Source organism: Pseudophryne corroboree (assembly GCF_028390025.1).
Source record: "Pseudophryne corroboree isolate aPseCor3 chromosome 10 unlocalized genomic scaffold, aPseCor3.hap2 SUPER_10_unloc_2, whole genome shotgun sequence".
NCBI lineage: Eukaryota > Metazoa > Chordata > Amphibia > Anura > Myobatrachidae > Pseudophryne > Pseudophryne corroboree.
The window spans coordinates 679995-690214 of NW_026967473.1; the positions used below are offsets into that span (position 1 = coordinate 679995).

Genomic DNA, 10220 nt, shown 5'->3' on the forward strand with positions numbered 1-10220 from the left:
ACAGGACACAGGTGAGAGTGTGGATATAGACTATGCAGCGTCTCCGTACACTATGGGATGAGAAGAAGTGACAGGAGCAGAGTCTTTATCCTGAGAGAACAGAACAAGCAGCACAGGACACAGGTGAGAGTGTGGATATAGACTATGCAGCGTCTCCGTACACTATGGGATGAGAAGAAGTGACAGGAGCAGAGTCTTTATCCTGAGAGAACAGAACAAGCAGCACAGGACACAGGTGAGAGTGTGGATATAGACTATGCAGCGTCTCCGTACACTATGGGATGAGAAGAAGTGACAGGAGCAGAGTCTTTATCCTGAGAGAACAGAACAAGCAGCACAGGACACAGGTGAGAGTGTGGATATATACTATGCAGCGTCTCCGTACACTATGGGATGAGAAGAAGTGACAGGAGCAGAGTCTTTATCCTGAGAGAACAGAACAAGCAGCACAGGACACAGGTGAGAGTGTGGATATAGACTATGCAGCGTCTCCGTACACTATGGGATGAGAAGAAGTGACAGGAGCAGAGTCTTTATCCTGAGAGAACAGAACAAGCAGCACAGGACACAGGTGAGAGTGTGTATATAGACTATGCAGCGTCTCCGTACACTATGGGATGAGAAGAAGTGACAGGAGCAGAGTCTTTATCCTGAGAGAACAGAACAAGCAGCACAGGACACAGGTGAGAGTGTGGATATAGACTATGCAGCGTCTCCGTACACTATGGGATGAGAAGAAGTGACAGGAGCAGAGTCTTTATCCTGAGAGAACAGAACAAGCAGCACAGGACACAGGTGAGAGTGTGTATATAGACTATGCAGCGTCTCCGTACACTATGGGATGAGAAGAAGTGACAGGAGCAGAGTCTTTATCCTGAGAGAACAGAACAAGCAGCACAGGACACAGGTGAGAGTGTGGATATAGACTATGCAGCGTCTCCGTACACTATGGGATGAGAAGAAGTGACAGGAGCAGAGTCTTTATCCTGAGAGAACAGAACAAGCAGCACAGGACACAGGTGAGAGTGTGGATATAGACTATGCAGCGTCTCCGTACACTATGGGATGAGCAGAAGTGACAGGAGCAGAGTCTTTATCCTGAGAGAACAGAACAAGCAGCACAGGACACAGGTGAGAGTGTGGATATAGACTATGCAGCGTCTCCGTACACTATGGGATGAGAAGAAGTGACAGGAGCAGAGTCTTTATCCTGAGAGAACAGAACAAGCAGCACAGGACACAGGTGAGAGTGTGGATATAGACTATGCAGCGTCTCCGTACACTATGGGATGAGCAGAAGTGACAGGAGCAGAGGCTTTATCCTGAGAGAACAGAACAAGCAGCACAGGACACAGGTGAGAGTGTGGATATATACTATGCAGCGTCTCCGTACACTATGGGATGAGAAGAAGTGACAGGAGCAGAGTCTTTATCCTGAGAGAACAGAACAAGCAGCACAGGACACAGGTGAGAGTGTGGATATAGACTATGCAGCGTCTCCATACACTATGGGATGAGAAGAAGTGACAGGAGCAGAGTCTTTATCCTGAGAGAACAGAACAAGCAGCACAGGACACAGGTGAGAGTGTGTATATAGACTATGCAGCGTCTCCATACACTATGGGATGAGAAGAAGTGACAGGAGCAGAGTCTTTATCCTGAGAGAACAGAACAAGCAGCACAGGACACAGGTGAGAGTGTGGATATATACTATGCAGCGTCTCCGTACACTATGGGATGAGAAGAAGTGACAGGAGCAGAGTCTTTATCCTGAGAGAACAGAACAAGCAGCACAGGACACAGGTGAGAGTGTGGATATAGACTATGCAGCGTCTCCGTACACTATGGGATGAGCAGAAGTGACAGGAGCAGAGTCTTTATCCTGAGAGAACAGAACAAGCAGCACAGGACACAGGTGAGAGTGTGGATATATACTATGCAGCGTCTCCGTACACTATGGGATGAGAAGAAGTGACAGGAGCAGAGGCTTTATCCTGAGAGAACAGAACAAGCAGCACAGGACACAGGTGAGAGTGTGGATATAGACTATGCAGCGTCTCCGTACACTATGGGATGAGCAGAAGTGACAGGAGCAGAGTCTTTATCCTGAGAGAACAGAACAAGCAGCACAGGACACAGGTGAGAGTGTGGATATATACTATGCAGCGTCTCCGTACACTATGGGATGAGAAGAAGTGACAGGAGCAGAGTCTTTATCCTGAGAGAACAGAACAAGCAGCACAGGACACAGGTGAGAGTGTGGATATAGACTATGCAGCGTCTCCGTACACTATGGGATGAGAAGAAGTGACAGGAGCAGAGTCTTTATCCTGAGAGAACAGAACAAGCAGCACAGGACACAGGTGAGAGTGTGGATATATACTATGCAGCGTCTCCGTACACTATGGGATGAGAAGAAGTGACAGGAGCAGAGTCTTTATCCTGAGAGAACAGAACAAGCAGCACAGGACACAGGTGAGAGTGTGGATATAGACTATGCAGCGTCTCCGTACACTATGGGATGAGAAGAAGTGACAGGAGCAGAGTCTTTATCCTGAGAGAACAGAACAAGCAGCACAGGACACAGGTGAGAGTGTGGATATAGACTATGCAGCGTCTCCGTACACTATGGGATGAGAAGAAGTGACAGGAGCAGAGTCTTTATCCTGAGAGAACAGAACAAGCAGCACAGGACACAGGTGAGAGTGTGGATATAGACTATGCAGCGTCTCCGTACACTATGGGATGAGAAGAAGTGACAGGAGCAGAGTCTTTATCCTGAGAGAACAGAACAAGCAGGACGATGTCATTATCTATTCAGCAAATACTACACGTAACACGCCTGACAGTCAGTAACACCTCCGCAGACATCGCATACAGCGGCCACACTGTTACGCAGATTCCAAAGGGACAGCCGGCACACACTGCGCTGTACACAACGGCACTGTACACGCCGGCACACACGGCGCTGTACACAACGGCACACATGGCGCTGTACACAACGGCACACACGGCGCTGTACACACAGCACCGACATTTGCTTTTTGTTTTCTTTACCAACTTAAGAATGTGAATTTGAAGTTTTCTCTGAAAATCGAATTCGTCTAATGTCATTGTCACCAAAGATTCAACGTGTTTAATTCCACAGACAGATGCAAGACGCACAGTGAGGCGGATACAGTACAGGACGACGGCAGAGCGATGAGAACTAGAATTTACACTCTCGCGGTCACACAGGTCATGTGTTACAGAGGCCTCCGGAAATGTCATGTCAGGATTTCATGTACAGCAATCAGCGCATAGCGCTCCCACATGAGCGATGGAGACCGGAGAGCCCCAGGTCATATTTATTTACACTGTATGCGGAGAGCGCGCCAATGTCAAACACTAGATTTCCTGCTCCAGAGAGGCCTCGCTCACATCTGCAGCCCAGACGTATGGGGATCAGCGCTGCACGGCCGCCGGGACAATAGAGGGCTTGTGTGATAACAGCTGGAGCAGGGTCACAGACCTCCAGCCAAAGCCTCAAGACTACACGTACTAATCTCCTCAGCGTGGAACTACTGCCCAAACCCACACACCCCACTGACAGGAGACCGTGACTGGGGGAATAATGGGGGCATAGGACGACGCTACTGCATGTGCGGGCGCTTCAGGGCTACTAACGTGCACTCTACACTTCTCATTATCACAGCACCTACATAAAACACATATATATATATATTTATAAGGGAACTTTAACTATTATATGAAGCCCTGCAGTGCCGTGGCTTACTCTCCTTTGGGGAATTGATGAGCTTTATATATGTATTACAAGATATAGTGCTACACACACACACTATATATATATATATATATATATATATATATATATTAGAGAGAGAGAGAGAGAGAGAGAGAGAGAGAGAGAGAGAACAGGCCGCTCGCAGAATTAGCGTCACTCACTCCAGAACGTAGGGAAAAGCGGTAGAATATATTGGAAGTGTGCATGGAGGAACAGGCTGCTGCCCTGCACAACTGCTCCACAAAAGCGCCATATCACACAACCTAAGATGCCCCAACATTACAAGTCGAAGCCAAAGCTTGGACTTCTAGAATGCCAACCGCCTTTCAAAAAGAATAGACTGGGCCGATATCTGTCCTTTAAGAAAAGGCAGGTGAAGACCCTTAGACAGTCTCTCCCAGAGAAACAACAAAAAGACGACCCAAAAATATCTAGCTGCAACCTTTGACGCTCACACCAGGATATATACAACTTCCACTCCTGGATCACAGTCTTAACAACAGGTCGAGAAAACCTCTTAACTCGCAGGATTTTGATTGCAAAAACCAAGTCATCAAAGCAAACCAAAGCAAATTGCTGTAAAGACGTGGACCTTGATGAAGATCCTGAAGAATGGCGAACCACTGATGGTACGGCCAGTATGGTGCTATGAGAATGACTGTCTAAGCTTCTCGATGAATCCGCTGAATGACCAGAAGTATTACAAGGGACGGAAAGAGATACCCCAGATGGAACATCCAAGGAGTTGTAATGGCATCCACCAGAGCTTCCTGAGTACAACATGAAGGAGCACCATATCGAGGAAGCTTCTTTTTCAGATGTGATGCCATGAGGTCAATGGCTAGAGGCCCCTATCTGGATAGGAGCTCTGCATCATGTCCTAATGTAACTCCCATTCTCCTGGATTGACTTTGTGATGGTTTAGGAAGTCCACCTGCCAGCTGTCCACACCTGGAATGTGAACTGCAGAGACTGTGTCAAAAAGAAGACCCAAAAACACTATCCTTCGAAAAGGACTTGGGAAAGTTCACAAACCATCCGAAAGTCTGGAGTGTGTCAAAAGTCAGCTGAAGATATTGTTGTAATAGGGTCACAACGGAGCCTTAAGCAAACGATCGTCCAGATAGGTTGTAACATTGATGCCCATCTACCTGAGCAGGGAGATCATGTGGCCACGACCCTGGTAAAGAATCTGGGTGCTGTTAACAGACCGAAGTACAGGGCTCGGTACTGAAATCTTAGTAGATGTTGTCTCTGCCACATGGGAATTTGACATCCTTGATGTCTATGGAAGCCAAATATTTTACTTCCTCCATGGGGGTGATGACTGATTGCACCGACCCCATCTTGAACTTTTCCAGGTGAAGGTAAGGGTTTAACCACTTGAGATTAAAAATCAGACGAAAAGACCCATCCAGAACAATTACCCCAGATTCTGAAAGAGAAGAGAGCGCCTGTATGATGGACCTTCTTCTGCAATGCTCCCGACGAAGTGGAGTAATGAAGAAACGGTCTTGGACTGGACCCTTCAGGTCCAGAATGTAACCCATGAACACAATACGATCCGGGCTGGATTCAATCCAGGACTCCCGAAACCTGAGGAAGCTGGAGACCACAACCTGAAGGTGGACCGGAGCCTTAAAAAGAGTCATGCTGAATCATTTTCTGGTGTCTTGACGACACGACATCGGGTACTTGGAGTGCCCTACCCTAAAAGGCCCCTTAAATGGAAAATCTTGGAATTTTAGTGTTCACGCTAGGCTATTTTAGCAGGGCGCCACGCACTACCCGATTTTTTAAAGGCAAAATCCGCCCTGCCCCTTTTGCAGCATCCTGCTAGAACAGCCGCCCGCTTCCTGCCCTCCCAGCGTGTAAAGATGCCGTGCGCATGCACACGGCATCCATTCACGCTATGGGAGAGAGCTGGGGGAAGCCCAGTACGCACGCCCCCAACAGTGACGTCGCCGGCCACAGCCGCCCCCTATAGCAACGTCTGTGTGCCGCACCGCCCACTACAATGACCTTTGCACCGCCACAACCCCTATTTTACATGCCCGCGCCCCCGTTTGCACCAATATGCCCCCGGAGTCCAGCGCCCTGCCCTATTTGAATTCAAGAGGGAACACTAGAATTTTACGTGGTATTCCGCTTCATGGCTGAGTTGCTGCTGTTCCTAATTGCTTCCAGTTTCTAATAATAATATCACTTACTGTTGACGTGGAATATAATTAGCAGGGATGAAATATCACAAACCGTCTAATTGCACAGGTGGCATCCTATCACAGCACTACGCTTGTGTCACTGACCTCTACAGAATGACCCATTTTAGATCACAAATGTCTGCAAATGGAGACTGCACGGCTAGGTGCTAGATTCTATACACTGGGGGCCACAGGTCTGTTTGAAACACCTGAATTCAATAATTATCAGGTGTGGCCCAAATACTTCTGTCCATAATAGAGGATTTATTTTAGGATAAACCCCACCAGTATTTTACAGTTGGGTAATGAAGGGTATGTGTATCAAGTGTGGTCCAGATACATCAAGCCAAGTAGGGACCTATGAAGAACAGAATAGGATTTTAATTACCTACCGGTAAATCTTTTTCTCGTACTCCGTAGAGAATGCTGGGGTCCACATTAGTACCATAGGGTATAGACTGGTCCACCAGGAGCCATTGGCACTTTAAGAGTTTAATAGTGTGGGCTGGCTCCTCCCTCTATGGCCCTCCTACCAGACTCAGTCTAGAAACTGTGCCCGAGGAGACGACATACTTCGAGAGAAGGATTATACACAGATAGTGGTGAGATTCACACCAGCTCACACATACAAGGCAAACCAAGCTAACTAGCCTGAAAACTCAGCAACTGCTGAAACATTACTTACCAAGTAACAATGCAGTACTCAACTAAAACGAAGTTGTACTGAACCAAACAACATTTGCAGGAGAACGAAGCGCTGGGCGGGCGCCCAGCATCCTCTACGGACTACGAGAAAAGGATTTACCGGTAGGTACCAATATTTTCTTACGTCCTAGAGGATGCTGGGGTCCACATTAGTACCATGGGGATGTACCAAAGCTCCCAGAATGGGAGGGAGAGCGCTGAGGCTCCTGCAGAACTGATTGGCCTCTGATGATCTGAAGTTCAGTCAAAGTATCGAACTTGTAAAACTTTGCAAACGTGTTTGACCCAGACCAAGTAGCCGGCAAAGCTAGAAAGCCGAGACACCCCAGGCAGCCGCCCAGGAAGACCCCACCTTACGAGTAGAGTGGGCCTTAACAGATTTTGGACACTGCAGTCCTGCCGTAGAATAAGCGTGCTGGATAGTGAACCTAATCCAGCGAGAGATCGTCTGCTTAGAAGCAGGACACCCAATTTTCTTGGGATCATATAGGACAGAGAGTCCGACTTTCTGTGACGAGAAGTTCTCTTCACATACCTCTTCAGAGACCTTACGACATCCAAGGACTTTGATGTAATTGAGGAGTCAGTAGCCACTGGCACCACAATAGGTTGGTTGATATGAAATGCTGACACAACCTTCGGAAGAAATTGCTGACATGACTGGAGCTTAGCTTCATCTTCGTGGAAGATCAAGTAAGGGCTTTTACAGGATAAAGCCCCCAGCTCGGACACACGTCTAGTAGAAGCTAAGGCCAACAACGTGACCACCTTCCATGTAAGAAATTTGACCTCTAGCTCCTGTAGAGGCTCAAATCAATCCGACTGGATGAACTGCAACACCATGTTAAGGACCCAAGGCGCCGTAGGAGGTCTAAAGGGAGGTTGGATATGCAGAACTAACTTCAAAAATGTCTGAACCTCAGGGAGGAAGGCCAATTGTTTCTGAAAGAAAATGGATAGGGCCGAAATCTGGACCTTCACAGATCCCAACCTTAGGTCCATATCCACTCCTGTTTGCAGAAAGAGGAGGAAACGTTCCAGTTGAAAATCCACCGTAGGAAACTTCTTGGACTCACACCAAGAGACATATTTCTTCCAAATACGATGGTAATGTTTAGACGTTACCCCTTTCCTAGCCTGTACCACTTTACTATAGCCTTTGCAATCCATGCACTAGCAATAGTGGGACATAACATGGCCGCTGAAGCCGTGTACATTGATTTAAGTGTATTATCAATTTTTCTATCAGCCGGCTCCTTTAAGGTGGTAGATCCCGGAACAGGTAAAACCACCTTCTTTGAGAGTCTGGACACAGATGCATCAACAATCGGCGGGTTTTCACATTTTTTCCTATCCTCCTCAGGGAAAGGAAACGCCACCTGGACCCTTTTAGGGATCTGGAATTTTTTCCTCAGGGTTTTCTCATGCTTTCTCAAATATAGCATTCAATTCCCTTGACGCAGGGAAGGTTAGCGAGGATTTTTTATTTTAAGTGAAAAAAGCCTCCTCAACCTGCTCAGGTGTGGTATCATTAATATTCAACACATCCCTGATAGCCTCCATCATCAATTGCACCCCCCTTGCAAGAGATGCGGACCCCTGCAACACATCCCCATCACCGTCTGTGGTGTCAGTATCGGTATCCGTGTTGTCTTGTGTGACATACACAAGCGCACGTTTGTGGGGGTATATAGCGGAACGTCCTGAGGTACCAGAAACCGGCCATACTGCCATAGAGCTCTGTAATATCTGGGTTGCAGATTGATTACTAGCAACCCTGTCAGAAATCTGAGAAATCCAAGATTTGATAGAGGAAAACCACTCGGGTTCCCTTGCTGGAATCTGTGCTAAACAGTGCTAACCTGATTACATGGAATGGGATCATCCTGGGAGGATGCAGCATATGACACAGTGTCCCTGGACATAGCTAAAGGAGACCACCAAACACTGCTGTCTTCCCGCTCTTCTTCTGCTTATACTGGGCTGAGGATTTAGTGATGGCTGAGATCCTGGGACCCAGACAGGCTTCTGGACCACTGTAGGGTGTAGCGCTGGCTCAGGGCGCCCCTCACAGCGCCGCACAACTGTACCGCTGAGCCATCCCCGGAGCGCAGTTAATACTGCGCTCCTACCCAGCTGCCGCCATCTTCACACCGAACGCCCCACTTGCTAGGGGGGTCGGTGTCTCACTCGCCACGATTCTTCAGCTCTGCAAGGGGGTGGCAGCATGCTGCTGGGGCGAGCAGTCCCCTGTGGCGGAGAATGATCAGACCCCTCAGGAGCTCAGTGTCCTGTCAGCGGAGACAGTGGCGCAGACCCCGCAGGGCGGACACTGCTCCCCCCCTTAGTCCCTCACTGCAACTCTAAATCAACATTTTACTAGGAAAACTCAGGAGAGCTCCCCTAGCTGTGATGGCTCCTCCGGGCACAGTTTCTAGACTGAGTCTGGTAGGAGGGGCATAGAGGGAGGAGCCAGCCAACACTCTCAAACTCTTAAAGTGCCAGTGGCTCCTGGTGGACCAGTCTATACCTCATGGTACTAATGTGGACCCCAGCATCCTCTAGGACGTAAGAGAAACTATAGAAAGACACGACAGACAGACACGACAGACAGACGCTATAGACTGATAGACACTATAGACCGATACAATAGACACTATAGACAGACAGACACTATAGACAGACAGACACTATAGACAGATAGACAGACACTATAGACAGATACGATAGACACTATAGACAGATGATAGATACCTTATCATCATAGTAACCAAGGGAACATGCCACAGTGTGAGTGAGCGCAGTGACCCTGACGACCTCCGACACTGGCCTGTCTGCAGACACTGATGCCTGATCACCATGGTAACCAAAGCACCATGCCGCACTCTCAGACTAGAGCGCAGTGACCCTGATGACCTCTGACACTGGCCTGTCTGCAGATACTGATGCCTGATCACCATGGTAACCAAGGCACCATGCCGCACTCACAGACTAGAGCGCAGGGACTATGATGACCTCCGACACTGGCATGTCTGCAGACACTGATGCCTGATCACCATGGTAACCAAGGCACCATGCCGCACTCACAGACTAGAGCGCAGTAACCCTGACGACCTCTGACACTGGCCTGTCTGCAGACACTGATGCCTGATCACCATGGTAACCAAGGCACCATGCCGCACTCACAGACTAGAGCGCAGTAACCCTGACGACCTCTGACACTGGCCTGTCTGCAGACACTGATGCCTGATCACCATGGTAACCAAGGCACCATGCCGCACTCACAGACTAGAGCGCAGTGACCCTGATGACCTCTGACACTGGCATGTCTGCAGACACTGATGCCTGATCACCATGGTAACCAAAGCACCATGCCGCACTCACAGACTAGAGCGCAGTAACCCTGACGACATCTGACACTGGCCTGTCTGCAGACACTGATGCCTGATCACCATGGTAACCAAGGCACCATGCCGCACTCACAGACTAGAGCGCAGTGACCCTGACGACCTCCGACACTGGCCTGTCTG

At 48.6% G+C, this 10220-nt stretch overlaps 1 protein-coding gene across 5 annotated transcripts in view; it reads right to left on the reverse strand.

The window, feature by feature from the left end:
* MTOR (mechanistic target of rapamycin kinase) overlaps window positions 1-10220 on the reverse strand; it is a 634684-nt gene that overhangs the window by 365696 nt on the left and 258768 nt on the right. The gene's annotated exons all lie outside the window — the stretch shown is intronic.